General features: G+C 34.3%; 1 pseudogene; it reads left to right on the forward strand.

Annotated features, from left to right (window-relative positions):
• Window positions 1-10,358: 10,358 nt before the first annotated feature.
• LOC149556640 (putative glycosyltransferase STELLO1 pseudogene) lies at window positions 10,359-11,672 on the forward strand (annotated as a pseudogene).
• Window positions 11,673-19,682: the final 8,010 nt, after the last annotated feature.

The raw sequence follows: 19,682 nt of genomic DNA on the forward strand, positions 1-19,682 counted from the left end.
TTGGTTGAAAATAAGACTGGTAAGAAATTAAAATGTCTTAGATCTAATAATGGTGGTAAATATTGTAGTTATGAATTTGAAGATTATTGCTCCACTAATGTTATTCATAGATAGAAAATTTTTCTAAGGACTCCACAAGAAAATGGAGTGATTGAACACATGACTATAATGGAGTGTGCAAGGAGCATGAGGTTGCATGTTGGGTTTCCCTTACACATGTGGGTGGAGAAAATCAATAGTGTTGTATATTTGATTAATAGAGATCCCTCTACTCCTTTGGGTTGTGGTATTTGAGAGGAAGCATGGACTGATAAGAAGGTGAGTTATTCTTTTCTCAAAACCTTTGGTTGTGAAGCATTTGCTCATATAGATTCTCAAAATAGAACCATGTTGGAAGCTAAGTCAAAGAAATGTGTATTTGTTGGATATGGCATTAATGAATTTGGTCATAGGCTTTTGGATTTTCAAAATCATAAAATTGTAAGAAGCAGGGATGTCATATTCAATGAGAAAGTGTTGAACAGAGATCTGTTGCAGCAACATGAGAAGAAAGAAGATGATTATGTAGTGCTAGATGATACTCCAAAATTTTGATGTTCTAGTGATTTCTCATGATGTGAAGCAACCAAAACAACAAATACCACACACACCAGTGAATGTTAGATGCTCAACAAGGATGAGTAGACCTCCAAAAAGATTTTCTCCTTCCTTGTACTCTATTTTACTTACTGATGTTGGTAAACTTGAATGTTATAATCAAGTTGTGCAAGTGGATACTAAGATTTAATGGGAGTCTATAGTGAAAGATGAAATGAACTCTTTTCTAAAAATTAAAACATGGGATTTATGCAAGTTGCCTGTGGGTTAAAAGGCTTTGCAAAATAAATGTGTTTATAGGTTAAAAGAAGAGGAAGGAGGTAAAAAAAGATTTAAAGCCAATTTATTTGTAAAAGGATTTGCACAGAAAAAGGGCATTGATTTTGATGAGATATTTTTTACTATTATTAAAATAACTTCTATCCATACTATTTTAAGTATTGTGGTTACTGAAGATTTGCATTTGGAGTAGCTTGATGTTCAAATAGCCTTTCTTTATGGTGATTTGGATGAAGAGATATATATGGCACAACCATAGAGATTTGAGGTCAAGGGTAAGGATAACTTAGTGTGCAAATTTAATAAAAGTCTATATGGCTTGAAATAAGCACCTCAGCAATAGTATCTAAAATTTGACAAGTTTATACATGAACATGAATATAGCAGGTGTCATTCAAATCATTGTGTTTACTTTAAGAGGTTGAATGATGATAGTTGCATTATTTTATGTTTATAGGTTGATGATATGCTTATAGATGGGTCTAACATGGATCATATTAAATGGATAAAATACTAGTTGGCACATGCATTTGCTATGAATGATTCGGGGGCAGAAAAATAAATCCTTGGTATATAAATTTGTATAGATAGGAAGAATAGAAAATTGATTTATATTGAGAAGGTGTTGCAATGTTTCTCTATAGAGAATGCTAAAGTTGTTAGCACAACTTTACCTAGTCATCTGAAGTTGACTAAGGAGATGTGTCTGAAGACACAAGAAGAGGGGGATAAGATGTCCAAGCTACCCTATACTTTAGTTGTAGGAAGCTTGATGTATTATATGGTATGTACAAGGCCAGATATTGCACATGCAGTGGGAGTTGTTAGCAATTATATGAGTCATCTAGGTAATGAGCATTGGAATGCAATCAAAAATATTCTCAAATATTTGAGAGGTGCATCCACTAAGTGTTTACAATTTGGGGGCTCTACTATTGATTTACAAGGATATGTTGAGTTAGATTTGGCAGGGGGTATTGATACCAAGTGAAGTACTAGAGGTTATTGTTGGCATTAAGTTATGTTTTCCATTAGTGACAACACTTATTCATAATTTTTTATGGTTATTGAGTTCATCACTCAATCTCCAATGTTCACCGAGCATTCAATGTTTGCCAAGTAAGTTTAGCAGTTTAGTAGTTCATAACAAGCATTCCAATGGTTACCAAGTGAGTTAATTAGTGCATATGTTATCGCCAAGAAATTAGTAGTTAGCGTGCTTTACAATTATTACTTCAAGTCATCAGTTACTATGATGTGAAGCTAGTATCAATCGAGTGATGGGATGAGTAGTGTTTACCAAGTGCAAGCAAGGTAAAAATAGTGTTCAGTTCTTACCAAGTTATATTATATTTGTTGAGTCTCCAATGTTCACCGAGGTTGAAGCTATGTTGAGTGATTAGTATGGATCAAACCTCTACTTCTACTGAATGCATGACAATGTTGAGTAATGTAGTGGATGTTAAGTATTAGGTGGTCACCAAGTCAGCTATTTAGAACCCAAGTGTCCTCATTTCGGCCGACTCAATAATATTTGTGTTAACTTGTGTTTTGGCCAACCTTGTAAATATGAGAATTGGAATAGTATATATGTAATGTATTATATCATACCCAATGTATGCGTGATGATGATGTGAAGTAATGTTTTGAGAAGATTGAATGTGAATTAGTAGCAAAGAAGAGTATTCAGCAAGGTCTATAAGGAATAGTCAAGTTAAATCTATCACAGGAGGTGATCATCATTTCAAGGATCTAATCAAAAAATTAAGTTGTAAGTTAGATGTACTATTTCATCCTAATAGGTGAATCAGTTTCTAAATCCTTTAATAGGGTAGAGTTAATAGTCTTTTCTCTGAATCTCCTAATAGAGTGCATACTTCATTGTATGTTTATAAAACCTCTAACAAGGTGGACCTAGCAGTCCTAATTGCTCCTAACAGGGTAGATCATTAGAAGTGATCATTGTAAGCCTTAATAGGCCAACTTTATACTACAGTATTGAAGTTGTGTGGGTATCATCCCCACCCTAGTTTTAATTTCTATTTGGAAGGTTTTTGGGTCACCAAATATTGTGTTCATGTGCTATGAGTATTTATCTTTCAATTTCTCATGCATGCAGTAGATTAGATCAATTAATGGTGAATCAATTATGTTGATTAAGTGTTGAATCTATTAAAAGTTTGAGGTTATTGATTCACCCCTCCCCTCTCAGTAACCTAGCTACTCTTGATTATTTCCAATAATTTCTATCAGAGCTTTGTGTTTCTTAGGATAAAGTTTGATAGCTTGAGAAAAGATCAAGGAAAATGGAGATATTCAAACTTGACAAAGCTATTGACAATGAGAAGTTAGATCTGGAGATGGCCATAGCTCAACTCAAAGAAGCAAAAGAGCATCTTTCACAATCCCTAAAAAGAAGGAAGGAACTTGCAAAATAGATGAATGACCACTAGTATGTTGAAGAAAAGATTGAAGACTTTTTCCCTTCAAGCAGCTCAAATGAAGCTAATGAGGCAATCAAAGAACTTCTAGAAAAGAATGGCTCTCTGCAAGAAGACGTAAGAAAATTGAAAAGAGAACAAGAAATTCAGTCAATAAGAATGTGTGAAATCTTGGAACAAAGGAACAAGGCAAGTGAAGACTTGGAGGCAAGCAACAATGAAACTCAAAATCAATCCCTTTAGCAAGAGAATCTTATCAATCAGCTCTCCAATGTAAATGAGGAAATCATGAGTCTGAGATCTAAAAATAAAACGTTAAGGAATGATTTAAACACTAAAAGGAAAAAAAATGAAAGATTGAAAGCTTATCTAAATTCTGAAAAGCAACTCAATGAAACAATAATGAAATTCCAAGTAGACATGGATCAACTGAATCAACAAAGTGAGCAAAATCTTTATAGGCAAAAGGGTAAAGCAGGACTTGGATACAAAGAAGAAGGTGAATCTTCCAAACAAGGTACTCAAAGGAATCAAAGACCTACTTGTAATCACTATGGTAAGATAGGTCATACATCAAATAAATGTTGGAGCAATGGAAAGGGAAAATTCAATGAAAAATGTTATAATTGTAGTCAGCATGGTCATAAAGCCAATGAATGCAAGGAGAAACCAAAGTTTGAAGGCAAATGTCAAAAATGCAAGAAATAAGGTCACAAGGCATCTAAATGAAAATCTAAACTATTGAATCCAGCTGAACAATTGGTAAAGGCAATATTTGGTTGGGACTACAATACTTGGTGTAGATGTCATTATTGTGGAGAATATGGACACATTGGCATAAACTATGCAAGGCATCACTTGAGAAAGAAGGATAGAACAATAAGATGTTATACATGCACTGAACTTGGTCATATAGCTAAGAATTGCATAAATATAGGTAGAGTTGAAGATGAAAAGAAAGTCGAAGCTGATAACATCAGGAAGCAGATGAGATAGCAATGGAGTCCCAAATCTACCGAGCAAGCCAATTCAAATGATGGTCATGTCACTCAAGAAGTGGGTGACTCCACCATTCCCAATTAGGTTCTTAAGGAAGAAATGGAACTATATCTTCAAGCCACATCTTAAGTAGTTCCAATGAATGAAAGAAAAATATCCAAATTAGTATTGCAAATATAGAGGGATCATAGAAAGTTTAACATCAATTTTCACTGAGCAAGGCTAGATCATACCGAACAAGCTCAGGAGTAACAAGTTTTATTTGGTCACCAAAATACAAGGTTCTACCAAGTTATCTGGAAAAATAGTGGATAACAGCCTATCAAGCACTATGTCATTATGGCTCTCTTTGTATCAAGAATTAATGAAAGGTTTTCATCAAAAAGGTAGAATTTTGACTTCATTCTCACTGCAAGTTTAGTATATCCAGAGCAGAGCAATTTACAAAGCATCCAAGTAATCTTGAGCATAGTTTGCAGCAAAAAATTTGAAGTAGACTTTATCAGTCCACCGAACAATCATGCCATCCACCAGTAGTAGCAGTGAGGCAAAGAAAGGTTCAGAAATGTTAGTGCATGGTGTCAAATGGAAAGTTCCAAACTTCATGCTAGTGCCAGCAATTGCAGAATCACTTGACCTTAATAGAGCTTAGTCTAAGATTCTGGCAAAGGTACTTCTCATAAACAATATTCATACTCATTTTAAGTTTGTTGTTGAAGAAATTAGAACCCTAGAAATGGACAGTGCCCTAGTTAAATTGTGTGTGGATGGAACCCTAAAACCCGAGCATAAGCATTTAGAGGAGAAAGGTCTAACCCACATTCTATTGTCAAGGAATTTCCAAATTAAGTGGATTAGGTATATTTTGAGCCATATGCACAATGGTTAGTTACGGTTAGAGCAACCCATCTTGACAATGAAGAAGATGATTCATAGAATTACTAGTCTCCCCATGCTCAACAAGGTTAAGGTTACTAAAACCCTAGGTTAGGATGAGCTATAGAAGAAAACCTTAGCTGAATGGGATGGTAGAGGACTGAAGATCAATAATGTATCTAATGTGGAACTTAGGTTTGGTATTCATATTATAGATCCAACAAATTGAACAGTGTGTCCTTTAAGGTTTTGGACTTAGCATACAAAGTTGTGAAGAAGAATTTAGAGTATGATTTGGCTAATTTGATGTTGAAACAATTTTAAAAGAACATGGAAAGCATATGGACTTTGAAGAATAACCCATGTAAATTCGGTTCTTTGTTAACTTGTTTATTCTTTTATGTACAAAAGTTTTTCCCATCAAAAGAATCAGTGGTATGGAGAAAGGATACTCCAGTTCTGTATCAAATCAATGAGTTTATTGCAGAAATGGGAGAAAATTTTGACAATATTATGGACAACTATTTTGAAGCTCTCAAGGAGAAGATGAACAATAGATTTTGGATTCCACCTAAACTAGTTGAATTTTATAAGGATGATGTTTGTTTCATGGTTTATTGTGATAGAGTGTATATTCAGGCAGTTAGGCCTAGAACTGTATGGTGTGAATAAATGTTTGGCATTATTCTCAAAAAGGGGGGAGAGAAAGAGATAGTTGTGGAAACATATGTATAGAAGAGAGACTTGTATATACAATATGGTACTATGCCTTGTATGATATGCATTTGTTATGGGGGTGATATGTGCATATGTATATACAGTAGAATTACAAAGAAAATTTTTGAAAAATCAAAAATCAGCGTGTTATTGTATATATTTTTTGGCTAATAAATGTTTTTGTCACTAATGCGACAGGGGGATATTTTTCACATTAAGTTATGTTTACCATTAGTGACAACACTTATTCATAATTATGTATGGTTACCAAGTTCATCATTTAGTCTCCAGTGTTCACCAAGCATTCAGTGGTTGCCAAGTAAGTTTAGTAGTTTAATAATTCATACTGAGCATTCCAATGGTTACCAAGTGAGTTAACAGTGCAACAGTTATCACAGAGTATTTAGTGGTTATCGAGCTTCATAGTATTTATCGAGTCATTAGTTACTATCATGTGAAGCCAATATCTACTAAGTGATGGGATGAGCAGTGTTTACCGAGTGCAAGCAAGGTAAACATAGTGTTCAGTTCTTACTGAGTTACACTATATCTACCGAGTCTCTAATGTTCACCAAGTTCAAAGCTATGTTGAGTGATTAGTATGGACCAAGCCTCTACTTCTACTGAATGCATGACAATGCCAAGTAATGTAGTGGACGTTGAGTATTAGAAGGTCACCAAGTCAGCTATTTAGAACTTGAGTTTCTACATTTGGTCAAACACAGTAATATTTGTGTTAACTTGTGTTTTGGTCGACCTTGTAAATATGAGAATTGGAATGGTATATATGTAATGTATTATATCATACCCAACATATGCATGATGATGATCTGAAGTAATTTTTTGAGAAGAGTGAATGTGAATCAATAGCAGAGCAGAGTATTCAGCAAGGTCTATAAGGAGCAATCAAGTTAAATCTATCACAAGAGGTGATCAGAATTTCAGGGATCTAATTAGAAAATCATGTTGCAAGTCAAATGTACTATTTCATCCTAATAGGTGAATCAGTTTCTAAATCCTTTAGCAGGGTAAAGTCAATAGTCTTTTCTCTAAATCTCTTAACAGAGTGCATACCTAATTATATGTTTGTAAAACCTCTAACAAGGTGGACCTAGTAGTCATAATTGCTCCTAATAGGGTAAATCATTAGAAGTGATCATTTTAAGCCTTAACAGGCCAACTTTATACTATACTATTGAAGTTTTGTGGGTATCATCCCCACCCCAGTTTTACTTTCTATTTGGAAGGTTTTTGGGTCACCAAATATTGTGTTCATGTGCTATAAATTTTTATCTTTCAATTTCTCATGCATGTAGTAGATTAGATCAATTAATGGTTAATGGACTATGTTGATTAAGTGCTAAATCTATTAAAATTTTTGAGGTTACTGATTCACCCCTCCCCTCTTAGTAACCTAGCTAGTCTTGATTATTTCCAATAGTTATGTATTTACTATTGGTAGGGCAGCTTTGAGTTGGTTTTCTAGGTTACAGAAGGTAAACACTCTATCCACTATAGAGGTAGAGTATGTTGCTACTGCAGAGGTAGCTAAGGAGATGATATGGCTTTAATTCTTCTTGGAAGAATTGGGAGATCCCCAAAAGGATAATTATTTGTTTGCAAATAGTCAAAGTATCATTCATCTTGCAAAGAATTTGGCTCTACATTCAAAGACAAAACACATACAGTTGTAGTACCATTTTATTCAATCCATTTTGGATGATGGATAGTTAAAGCTGCACAAGATACATATAGATGAAAATCCAATAGATATTTTTGCAAAGGTAGTGACAAGGGAGAAGTTGCATTCCTCTTCAACTTTAGTCGATCTTCTAAACTGCATAGCAATTAATGAATAACACAGTCCAATGTGGTTTGATCTAGTGGGGGGCCCATCTAGTAGTGGTATTGCTATAGGATTAGTCTCTAAGTGGGAGATTGTTTTTTAGTGTGGAGTCAGATCAATCCCCAAGTGGGAGATTATTAGTTTGTGGTGATTGATCAAGGAAGTACTATACATCATAAATTTTTTGGGCCTTATTTTATCAATATTTTGGACCTACATGTAATTATTAATTATAACCCTAAAGCGATAAAAATACTTGTATAAAAGGGCTTAGTGTTAGGGATTGTTTCATAAGGTGATGCAAAAATTTGTTCTTGTGGTGGTATTGAGTTGTAAGGAAAAATTGGCTCTTGTGGCAGTATTGAGCTATAAGGGATTACAATTTGTAATTAGGTTGTAATCATTGGATCATAAAATATTGGACTTGCTATTTGGTGGAAGTAGCCTAGGGTTTGGGAGAACCACATTAAATCTTGATGCCTTGTGTTCTTTTTTGTTTGATCTATTATTTTCTAATATGGTTTATATTTGCATGTTATAGTTATTTATGTTTGAGGTTTAATCCTAACACTAGAAGCTTTAGCCATCTCACCAAAATGCAACCTGAACATATGTGAAGTTATTATCAACTAGAAAGAAAACATCATTGAAATGCTTCTCAACTAGTGACACTGGTATCTTCATTCTTTGTTTCATTGACTTCTTAAAGTCTTTAAATTAGCTAGCCATTATAGACTCAAAATTTTCTCCAATTTTCTCAATGTATTCACCTATCTACTCTGCAATAGATCTATTTTTATTCCTTGCAACTTTATAAAAAGAAGAAAATGTGTTACGCACACAGAAAAATATACAAACAAGTATTGAACCAAACTTGCACTATACACTCTTGGTTTTCCTTATGGCTCCCAAGTTTTCTGATAACTATTATAATTGTACCTTGGCAAGGTCATAAGTATGATCCTTCTTGACTATCTTGTAACCTACGTCAACAACAATGAAAGGTACACTATTCAATCTATTGGATTGAAAGAATTTATGTGTAATTATCCTTACTACAAAAGTAACTAGGGGATCTATGATGGTGTCAATTGTCATTCCTCTCTTATTCCACACTACCCCTATGTTGTTTCTCAATAATCTCTTTTGCATTACTTCTCATGGTCTTAGGTCTATCTAGGGTTGGATACCCTGTTACCCTCTACACAATCCTCTTGGTAATCTTGATAGGTTTATCCTCTAACCACACAAAGTTGTCACGAATCCTGCTCAAAAAAATTTTTATCCACTATGTCTTGAAAATGTTGGGGAAATCTAGGGCATGAATTAACCCTTTTCTTTCTACAATCTTAAATACCCCCTTCAATATTTTGTTTTCACATGATTTTCCATATAAGTCTCTAATCTCCATGTTGCCATTCTACCCACCTTACATGTGCAACAACATCTTACATCTTGAATCATTAAAATTTTTGGTGGTGTCATCGATAGCATATCAAACCAATCTTGTTTATAAGCAATGTTATGAATTGCTCTAAAGTTTAGTTGTTTGATTTGACTACTGATTAATTAAAAATTTTAAACATCCTTTCCCTCTTTAACCTTAGTAGTAGAAGAACTAGACACCATATCAATTACCTAGGGTTTGTAAGAATTCAAATAGCATAGCTCAGCACACAATAAATACATTCACAAATTAGTTGAATGGTGTCAAACAGTGGTTGAATCTAGTCTGCAAATACTTGGAATGATCTCTTCCATTTTCCTTAAACTCTTCATGCTCTCTCCAAATTTGAATGATGTTAAATGAATTGAAAATTGACCACATAGCTCTTAAAATGTTGCAATTAATGCTCATTGCTTACACAGCTGTAAGCTCGGCTATAATAGCAATTTTGACTCACTCAGCTTCCATGTAATTTCCTTCAAGCTTGGAAACCACTATGAGCTCAGTCAACACTATCACCTAAAATAGCTCAGCATCAACTAGATTTCACTTGATAGCTTAATTAAAGCTTTTCATGCTCGGCAGTAACATGAGAATTGCAAAACTTAAAGATTTCTTCCAAGTTCTGAACAACCCTTTGCATCTTTCTTCATGCACATATAATCTTTTTAGAACTAAATCCTTAGAGTTGATGTATGTTATATCATTTAAATATCAGTCCCACACATAACTCTTGATTATTTAATTAAGAGTGGTGTGATCACCCACTACTACATTTAACCTCATTTTTCTACCAAAATTTTCAACCATCAACTAAATTAGTTTAGGTTGGTTAGAATGTTAAGCCAAAAATTTCTTTTTTTTTTACATGTAAGCCCCATGTTGGTCAAAATTTTGACCAACACAAGGCTTATGTAAAAAAAAAAAGTTACATTCATTCACATGATGGGTAAAAAAGAAAAACTTTTATTCATTCGTGGGAAATCCTAAAGGTATGAGCACAGGCAGGAGAAAAATTAGGACTTCATTTTTGTGAGGACAAACTCGCCTAAGCACGGGAAAAATTGGGACTTCATTCAGGTGAGGACAAATTTTCCTTGATTTTATCATTTCATTACATGCCTCTTCCATTGCATGCATTTAACTTGCTATTAGCATGCTGATCAAGGGTTGGCAGGTCATGGCAATGGGAGATTTAGAGACACCATCGGACTGGAATGTTAAGAGTACACTTTTTTTGTCTGGAGAGCAATAGTCTACCCTAGGCTATCAGATCCTCAATCATGTTCCTCATAATTCATATGTATGAAATAATGTCGAGTATTTGTTTGCCATTCAACATGGGGCCAAGAAAATATATGATGCAAATGAGCATAGGTATGTAATCAACAGGAATTTGAGTACCCATTTCGATGTAGATTTGATAGGTGAAGAGGCCCAGAGGGAGCCCATGCTATAGTATGTGAATAAGCATAGCCAAAATAATAGAATTATTGTAAACCCTTATATTCAGTTGGGTCAGATATCTATTTGGCCTCAAGGGTTGCCTCTAGAGGATGTGGGTGACATTAATCCTATGGATTACTATGGAGAGGTTTAGAGTGGAAAACAATTTATTTAGAAGGGAATAGCCAATGGGCTTCTTGATGTGGATTTGGTGTTCTACTATACTAGAAAGTCTAGAATTGAGGCATTTGATATTAGGTTTGATTCACATGCTCCACCAATTTCCTTGCCATAGGGTATCATGGCCCTTGTCAATTCGTTCAATACTTTAATTCATAGCCCTGCATTTTTGGGACTCATGATTCCTATTTCTGTCAACAGTATGGCCTCTGATATACTCAAAGGCTACTAGGCATAGAGGATTATATGGGAGATTGGTGGTTATGCTACCTTTTATCCTCCTACTACTCATAGAATTGATCAAACTCAATCATATCCTTTTTCAGATGAGGAGGACTTCCATGTTAATTTAGGTTGTTTGATCAAGTTTCTTATATCTTGAAGGTCTACCAAACTGACCATGTTTGAGAAGATTTTGCATTTGAGCCATTCCATGGCTGTGGAGGGCTTCTAGACTTCACAAGATGTGACTTTCACTGCTACTTGTCTTCAGGATCTACTGGTTGTGGGTTACCTTCAGCCGAGATTGTTGTCATTAAAGCTGGGTAGGAAAAGTGTTGTAGTGTTCCATGTAGATCAAAAAGAGTTTGTGCCTTTGAAGCTTCCATCAGTGCATCTTAGTGTAGAGGAAGTAGGTGCAGTGAATTTTGAGATTGGAAATCTAATCAGGTGGAGGAAGTTCTATGGGAATATAGTGCTTATCACGTACTATAGTGAACCTATGAATCATACTATTCTAGGGTGAAGACTATTGTATGGTAGCATATTCAAGAGTGTGGTGGTTGTATCAGAGAATCTAGATCTTGGAGTTGAGTATGTAGAGTGGTGGCAAGTTTACAAGTAAGTTTCATGGTTTGCACTAGTTTCTGTATTTTGTCAATTTATTTTATTTTATACTGAATCTCATTCTGCTTTAGGATCTTGTGGAAAAATATATGATAGATCAAAATTATGGATCTTTTTTTGATCATTTGTAAACTAATGCCTACTGCAAGATTTGATTATGTGATGCAACCATCACAACGTGTGCAAATGACAATTTTGTATCTTAAATGACAATTTTGTATGTTTCATGCTTTTGTGATTTCTATGCCTAGAGAATTTAATAATTTTAGTGTTTTACTCCTACATTTGCTACTTATTATATTTTTATTTTGAATTGTATTTATAAATCAATTCTTTACAATGTTTTGACAATGGGCCTAATGTTTAAAACCTTATTGTCTTTATCAATTTTTTTGTCTCAGAATAAGATCTTGCAAGTCCATGCCACATTTATTATTACTTGTATCTTGTTTTTAAATTGGTATAACTACATATTTAAAAGATAGCACAAGTAACAAATTTGTGTGGCTCTTTTGCAAAATGCTAGAACAATCCCTTGCAATTTTGTGATTGAACTTCATATATTAAAAATGCCTTTTACATTGTTGTATCAGCTTTTGAAAATGATAGAATAGTTTTAGCTGGTTCTTTAGCATGATACAGTCCTATTCAAGCAATAAGGAACATATGTTACTTGCATTTTATTTTGCAAAATGTTATTTTTGACCACCTAAATAGGGAAACCATTTGATCATCATGGGACATCCCATAGAACAAAACCTTATGCTAGTTGTAATTGGTTTTCTTGATTCCACTCTTAAGTAAAGTAACTCACTTTGTAGAAAGTAGATAATAAGAAAATTTGTCACAACGTTCACTCTCCTACTTAGTTTTTTGTATCCTTATTTACTAGCAAACACATTGAATACTGCTTCTGGATTGAACAATGTTTGCAATTTTTTTTTATACAATCCTTTTTTTCTCTTCCTCTTGATGATGGATCACAGAGTGTAATCTGAAAAATTACTATGATATGTTGCAAACATAGTTTAATTTAGAAGCATTATTCAATATAAGCATGAACTTTAGAAATCTAATGAAATTAAGCAAATGCATTGGTATACTCTTTTGCCTTGACTCCTTGATTGGCTTAGTATATAATAAGGTAATGTCCAAAATAATTTAAATAATCCTTGGGTGATGTTGAGTTAGGGTGCATCAATAACAACAGTGTGCATCTAGCTTGGAGTCATAGATTGTAGCCAAGGATAACTCATGTAGCTAATGTTGTGCCCCCTGCCCAATTGATATTTCCCCTAAACTCATCACTTTACTTGCTATTAAATTGAATATTTAATATAAACTAATTGTATAAATTGAAGCATAATGGATTTAACCCTTGGTCACTAGGAAATGGGGATGGAGATAAGATGGGTATGCCATTTTTTTGGTATGAAGACCCCATACAGCTGATTCTTGATTATTTTTATTTTAATGTTCCTTCTTGGGATCTTCTTGATTTTTTCTTGAAAATAACAATTTTAACTTAAGTTGGAGTATGCAATTCATTTATAAAGATAACTTCTATAAAATATTATTAATTTTGATGCATATATGAGATAATTATGGTTTAGATATTACATTAATATGAATTAATAATCATTAAATAGTAAGAATATATGATAACAACTACTCTAACAAATATTATAATTAAATATCAACAAGTTTTCATGGTAACATATAAATTCATATGAGCATCATGCAGATACTCTATACCAAAGTGTCTCAATAGAATTAATAATTTCTCCAAGGGAAATTTCTACTGTAATCATATCAAGAATTTGTTGGAAATGTTTTCTAAACATAAATCTCAAGGATCGTTGTCTTTTTATTGTGAGAACATGGGTGAATTCTCTGTTCATCCATCTTTGTGTGGCATACTTGATAAGACCCTTTGGCTTGGGAACACTCATATACTTCTTGGTCCATGAATATGGTATGATCTTTGGTCCATTCCATGCCTCGGTCCACCTTGGAGGTTGATTTTCCTCCTTAATCAATCCTTGGAACACTTATTTGCCTCACAACCCATGTGCATGATAGGATTTTTGTTCAATCCATGTTGGGTTAGTGTACATGAGATCTCATAAACTTGGAAGGCTAAAAGTCCTTATTTACAATCCATTTCTAGTAAATTCAAAACTAATTTCATATAGAAATTTCCTGTATGATTCTACTATTAAATACCCTTCAAAGGAAATGCAATTAAATTCCTTACAATGAGAAATCACTTAATTCCCTCAAGGTATATATGCATCTATTCGATGGTGATCTAATATTATTCCTAAACTTTCTCACAAAATTAGTCTATATTTATTTCTACTTTTTATGACTCAATTTCCTTTTAACTTTTTAATTTTCCACTTCATGTTTAGATTTCCTTTTCTTGAGGGGTCACACCTTTTATGTATCTCTTTGGAAAGAGTCATACTTACTCATAATGGAGTGTTGCCTTGGTTCTTTATTTATTATTAATTATCGCCGAATTATATTCCATCTTAGTTAGCCCTTTACAATAAATTATTTTAAGTAATTGTTGATAATTTTTCTTACCCTTGTTAGCCCATATCTTGAATTTCTATTCTATTCTCATGCCTAATAAATTATTTAATATTATATTAATGGTCATTTAAGCATATTTAGTTTATTAGTTAGTTTTTAGATAACATAGAAAGATTCTTGTAAAGGTGTGTTTCTTTTCTTCTAAATCCGCAGAGCCTATGCAGGTTTGTTGGAGGTGGTCTTTTAACACATGACCTTATCTTATACGATCCTTACAAGTATAATTCTTGTTAATTGGAATTACTTTTCAAAGTCAAAATTTATGTATGTTGTTTTGGAGGTCCACTTCTTCCACCCTCTCCCAAATTTCTTCAACATCTTTGAGGTTGTTTTCCAATTTCTTATGGAAAATCATGTGAAAGTAGGTGATAGTGTTATTTGTACTAGTGTTGATCTTATATCACTGTTCCACTTTGCAAAAGTGTACAATTGTAGAGAAGATTCTCCCAAACCCCCTTCCCTAATATCTCAACATCTCTTTGTAATCATTTGGAAAACATTGACTTTGAAATTCCACCTTTTTTCAGTCTATTTGCATTCGAACTCTTAATTGAAAAATACACGTATATAAAGACTATATTGTATACCTCAACTTAGGTTCAAGTAGACTATAGAGAGAAAATGAAAATAGTTCTCTTGTTCTACTATTTGTTGGCATGCAAGCACAACTGCAGTTGGGTAGAAGCTTCCAAAGAGTTTGGTGGATACACTCTTCACTCTTTCCTTTTGTATCCCCTACCTCTACATACATTACCTAAAACTTTTGCCTACCATGGCTTTCCTCCATCCTCCTTTCTAGTTCCTTCCTCACTACTTGTAAAACATGCTTGCTACAATCTAAAGAAAGATTGCACATTGTCATCAACACACTCACTTCCACTTCTTCTTTCTCTATAAAATAAGACCAAGACCAGTCTACCAATTGTCCATTATCACCCTCCATACTCACAAGTTTTCTTCCACCATAAAATAGTGTATGCACAAAAAATATAACCGCAAAGTATGTCTTTCAAGCTAAGCTCTTCAACAATCAAGCTTTCACTAAACAAAAAAGTCAAGTATTTTCCCAACATCAGCTTCGATCAAGTTTAAACGACACACTTTAAGCACTGACTTGTTTAGAGGGTTCATGTGAAGCAAGTTTCTTGATTAGCTATTGTGAATGATTTTTACATCAACTTCCAAATCACACTACATGATCCATCGTCAGAATGTAGGAACACAAAGGAGGATCCATCATCAGGATGCAAGAACACAAAGGAGAAATAATCACACTACGTGATCCATTGTTAGGATGCAAGAACACAAAGGAGGATCCATCATTAGGATGCATCATCAGGTGGTCTTGCATCCTAATGATGGATCCTCATTTTTGTTCTTGCATCTTGCATCCTGATGATGAATCCTCCTTTGTGTTCTTGCATCCTAACAATGAACACAAAGGAGAATGCATCATTAGGATGTCTTGCATCCTGAAAATGGATCTTCCTTTGTGTTTGTTGGTGTTTGAAAATGTTACCAGTTTCCAATTACCCTGATGAGAACAAAATACATCTAGGGGAAGCTAACTCCCATTCTCAACATGCCCATTCAGACACTAGGCCAACTATAAGGCTAGACCCTTCTTCTTCTTCAGGCTCTGCAAAACCTAGGTGGGTAGACCTTAGATTCAAATGATATTGTACCAGTGCAAAAACATATCCCTGAATCTATTAAGCAAATTTTACACTTATTTCTCCTAAAGACTTATGAAATGACATGGACCTACAGTAGCTAGGTGCAGATCTATGGATCTCAGAAGCTGAGTGAGGGCATTACTATTCTAGCTCTTCAACATAAAATGTAAAAATGATTTGAATTTGATTTGATTTTATGTGGGTGGGGGAAAGTGGATGAAAACCAAGTATGAACAAAAACTTAATGACCCTGTATCTGATCAGTGCCTGATCCATTGGGAAAATTCATGAATCTCCCTCATGCATTTTTGATATCTGATACTTATTTATATATTTAGATTTATGATCTATCTATTTACCTTGTAAATAGACATCAATGTTCAACTTAAATCTCATTCTTACCTAATATCCTTTTCAATAAATCTGCAACCTTGTTGAATCTATGAAGTATTTACACAATTCCTTGAATTATCAGCAACAATGAAACAACATATAGCCTTAAGGGACTGCAACTATGACCTAGGCTCTTTGTTCAAAGATCATAAAACATTACAACTCACTGAGAATGGAGACAAGATTCAAACTGAAACTTCACATTTGTTGTTCTTTGTATTGATTTCTTTGAAACAATACATGAAAATGCATGAAATGAACTCACAATTTACCTAATAAACTAGACTATATAATAACAAATGCTATCATACAAGAGAGAAAATCACAGAAATGAGAAGCTGATGGGATGGAAAGGGGGTATCACAGCCAAAGTACAGCTTCATGGTCTAAAACCAGCACATCCTAGATCTTCCATTCAGAATTCATCAATTCCAAGGCCAGTTCTACTAAGAGCTTTCATTCCAGAGAAAAACTTTCCAAATTTTCCAACCCTTACAAAAGAGAAGAAGAAAGCATAAATAGAGAGGAAGCAATTCCCAAATTCATTTTGCAACTGAGATGTGTCCCTTCAAAATTTCCTTCCAAGAAGATCAAAAGCCTCTCTCTACCTTCTCTTTTTAACTGAAAATCAAGTCCCATGATTTTGGCTCTTAGAAGCATAAAGAATATTAGATATTTGGTAAAAAATATAACTAATTTCTGATGTCGCATTTGAACTCAAAGTAAAAAGTGAAAAAATTAGTTATATGACCTTTAAAAGCCAAGAAAACATCATAGAATTATTTTTCTTCATTTTCACCTTTCACCAAGCTTTCATATCTGTCCTTTTACTATTTTTGATGATCCATGATGAAAATTGCTTATTCTACTACTAATGCCCTTGATTTCACAAATTGACCTATAGCGCAAATTAATGAATATCTGTGCATAATCTGACTCTAGAAATGGAAAATTCAGTTTCTCACAATTTTGGTGGTATATGATAAGGCATACTTTGCTTTTCGAAAATGCCCAGAAATTTGGTTTGAAAAATGCCTGTCTACTATGAAACTCTGGCTTATCTGCACATTTGATTTTAAATTTTGAATATTCTAAGGTCAGAACTTTATATTAAAGTCCTTTCTGAGTTTTAAAAAGAATTGCATGGGCATCCATTTTGCATAAAATGATTTAAGAATTATTTTTCATTTGCCTCCACAACTTTCCTTGCCATTTGAATCTAAGGTCAAACTTGGTTTGACCAGCTTGATGACACATGTCACTCATTGATTGGCTTGCTTAGTCTGCATCACCTGCCACATGTTGTCACCATATCAACCCCTGCTATGTCACTATCTGAGTCAACAACCACCACGTCATTAGCGACATAGTGACAGAATGACACGTGGCATCCTCTACCACATCATCACCTTGGAAAGCATGCCACATGTCAATTTTTTACTAGTTCTAACTAGTCAACCAGTGCCACGTGGCATTTTTCAATTTGCTACTCGGCCTGCACAGTCACTGCCTCATCATCACCTACTCCAGGCCCAATGACACGTGTCAGCACCACCTCCACCCTTGCTATGTCACCATAGTTAGCTAGCGAGCACTTTTGGTTGGCGAGATAGCAACACCCGCTCGATCTGGACACGTGTCACAATCTCCTTCCTTAGTCTATTTCCTACCATGTCATCTTGCATGTAGTTTGGTTTAAAATTATTTCATCATTGCTGATAGTTGCCTAATGTCATCGGACCCCACTTCGAAAGGCTTCCCTTATAAAAGGCTTCTTTCTTAATACAACAAACATTAGGTATGCATAAGTATCTGAATAATAGAAACTTCCCCACAGAAGCAATGTGGGATAATCGTTCTGTATTGTTTCTTTTCAAACTCTACATTTTTTATGTCACTGCTTCACATGGGCTAGAATTCAAGCTTCCTTTGATGATGATCTTGATTAAAATGGGGATGGATCTAATTATTATTTAGGCCAAATCTATATTTCATTGTGTGGACTCATCTCCTTGCTTTTAACTTCTTCTTATGCTGTTGTTGTTAGCATATATCTCACTTATCAAATGATGGGCCCTTTTGTTTTGATGTGCAGGGTCTTTTGCCATGGGTTTTTTGCCATAACGTGTTCCTCTCCTACTCCAACAACCTCTGGCATGATCTCCTTTGATGCATGGATTTTCCCTATTTCAAATACATAAGTGCTTCTCTATTTTATAATACTAATGTCACCTTAATATATGCGCTGACCCTCAAATCTGGTGGCTCCCTATTTTGGCGTGAAGTGCCTTTGACTGCCCGCAGAAACATCTTTTCAAAAGAATGGCTTTTCTTTTTAAAATTGATGGATCTTTCCTTTTAAAACCTAAGGATGCGTAAGCTTTTGTCTTTATTAATACATACCACCTGCTCCATGTAAATCTGTGGCTTCGTGCTTGCTTAATGTGGGCATCTTTCATTGTTGGAACACCTCTTTGCTTCATGCTTGGTATTCCTATGATCCTGGACAAGGTATGGCTTATCAAATCATTATCTAGCCATTTGATGTTACATTCTTTGTGCTCCTAATGCCTAGGATTAAGGCATTCAGATAAATGCAAAAAAATTCCATGGTTGGAGTGCATTTCATCTGAGAAGTCACTTCCTTCATTATGAAAACATTTGCATTGTTTCTCCTTTTGTGTTGCTATCTCTATAAGGTTCAAAATTTCACCCTCAAAAGTAGAATGACAAACCACTAGACTCATAAATTCAGCTACGACTCCAAAGAGTCGATGAAGTAACACATACATTCATCATCCCATATAATAACAGATCTTTAAAAGTTTACTTCCTCCTCAACATATGCAAGTGATATGGCCTATTTTCTCTTCCTTGAATAATTAGAAACATAAATTTCTAAAATCTCAACAGATCATACATTGAGAAAAACTCACCTTTCATCAAATAACAAGTCTTATGATCTCAAATCAGCCCATCAATTTGGAACAATTAGTCAGACCCTAAAGTGGGTTCCACTAAAAAAAAATTCATTTTCGAACAACTGATACTCCAGATTGACCAACTGAACATCTAATACTAATTCAAATCAAATTTGATTGCTAAACAATCGATTTGAAACTCATTTTACCACTTCTTGTCAAACTATCAATTTCATGTCAGGAGGTCCATTGACTACCTTTAAAAACTGACCCGAACAACTTACCAGGCTCTAAAAACTAGCATACTGATTCTTTGTTCCATAAACTCTTACCCTATAAAATCTCATCTCATGACAAATTCAGAGCCAAGAGATATTCACTGTCAAAGTTGACCTCTCAGAATCACCTGCAAGTAAA

Source organism: Cupressus sempervirens, chromosome 5 (genome assembly GCF_028749045.1).
Source record: "Cupressus sempervirens isolate cs-2001-9-10 chromosome 5, ASM2874904v1, whole genome shotgun sequence".
Classification (NCBI taxonomy): Eukaryota; Viridiplantae; Streptophyta; class Pinopsida; order Cupressales; family Cupressaceae; genus Cupressus; species Cupressus sempervirens.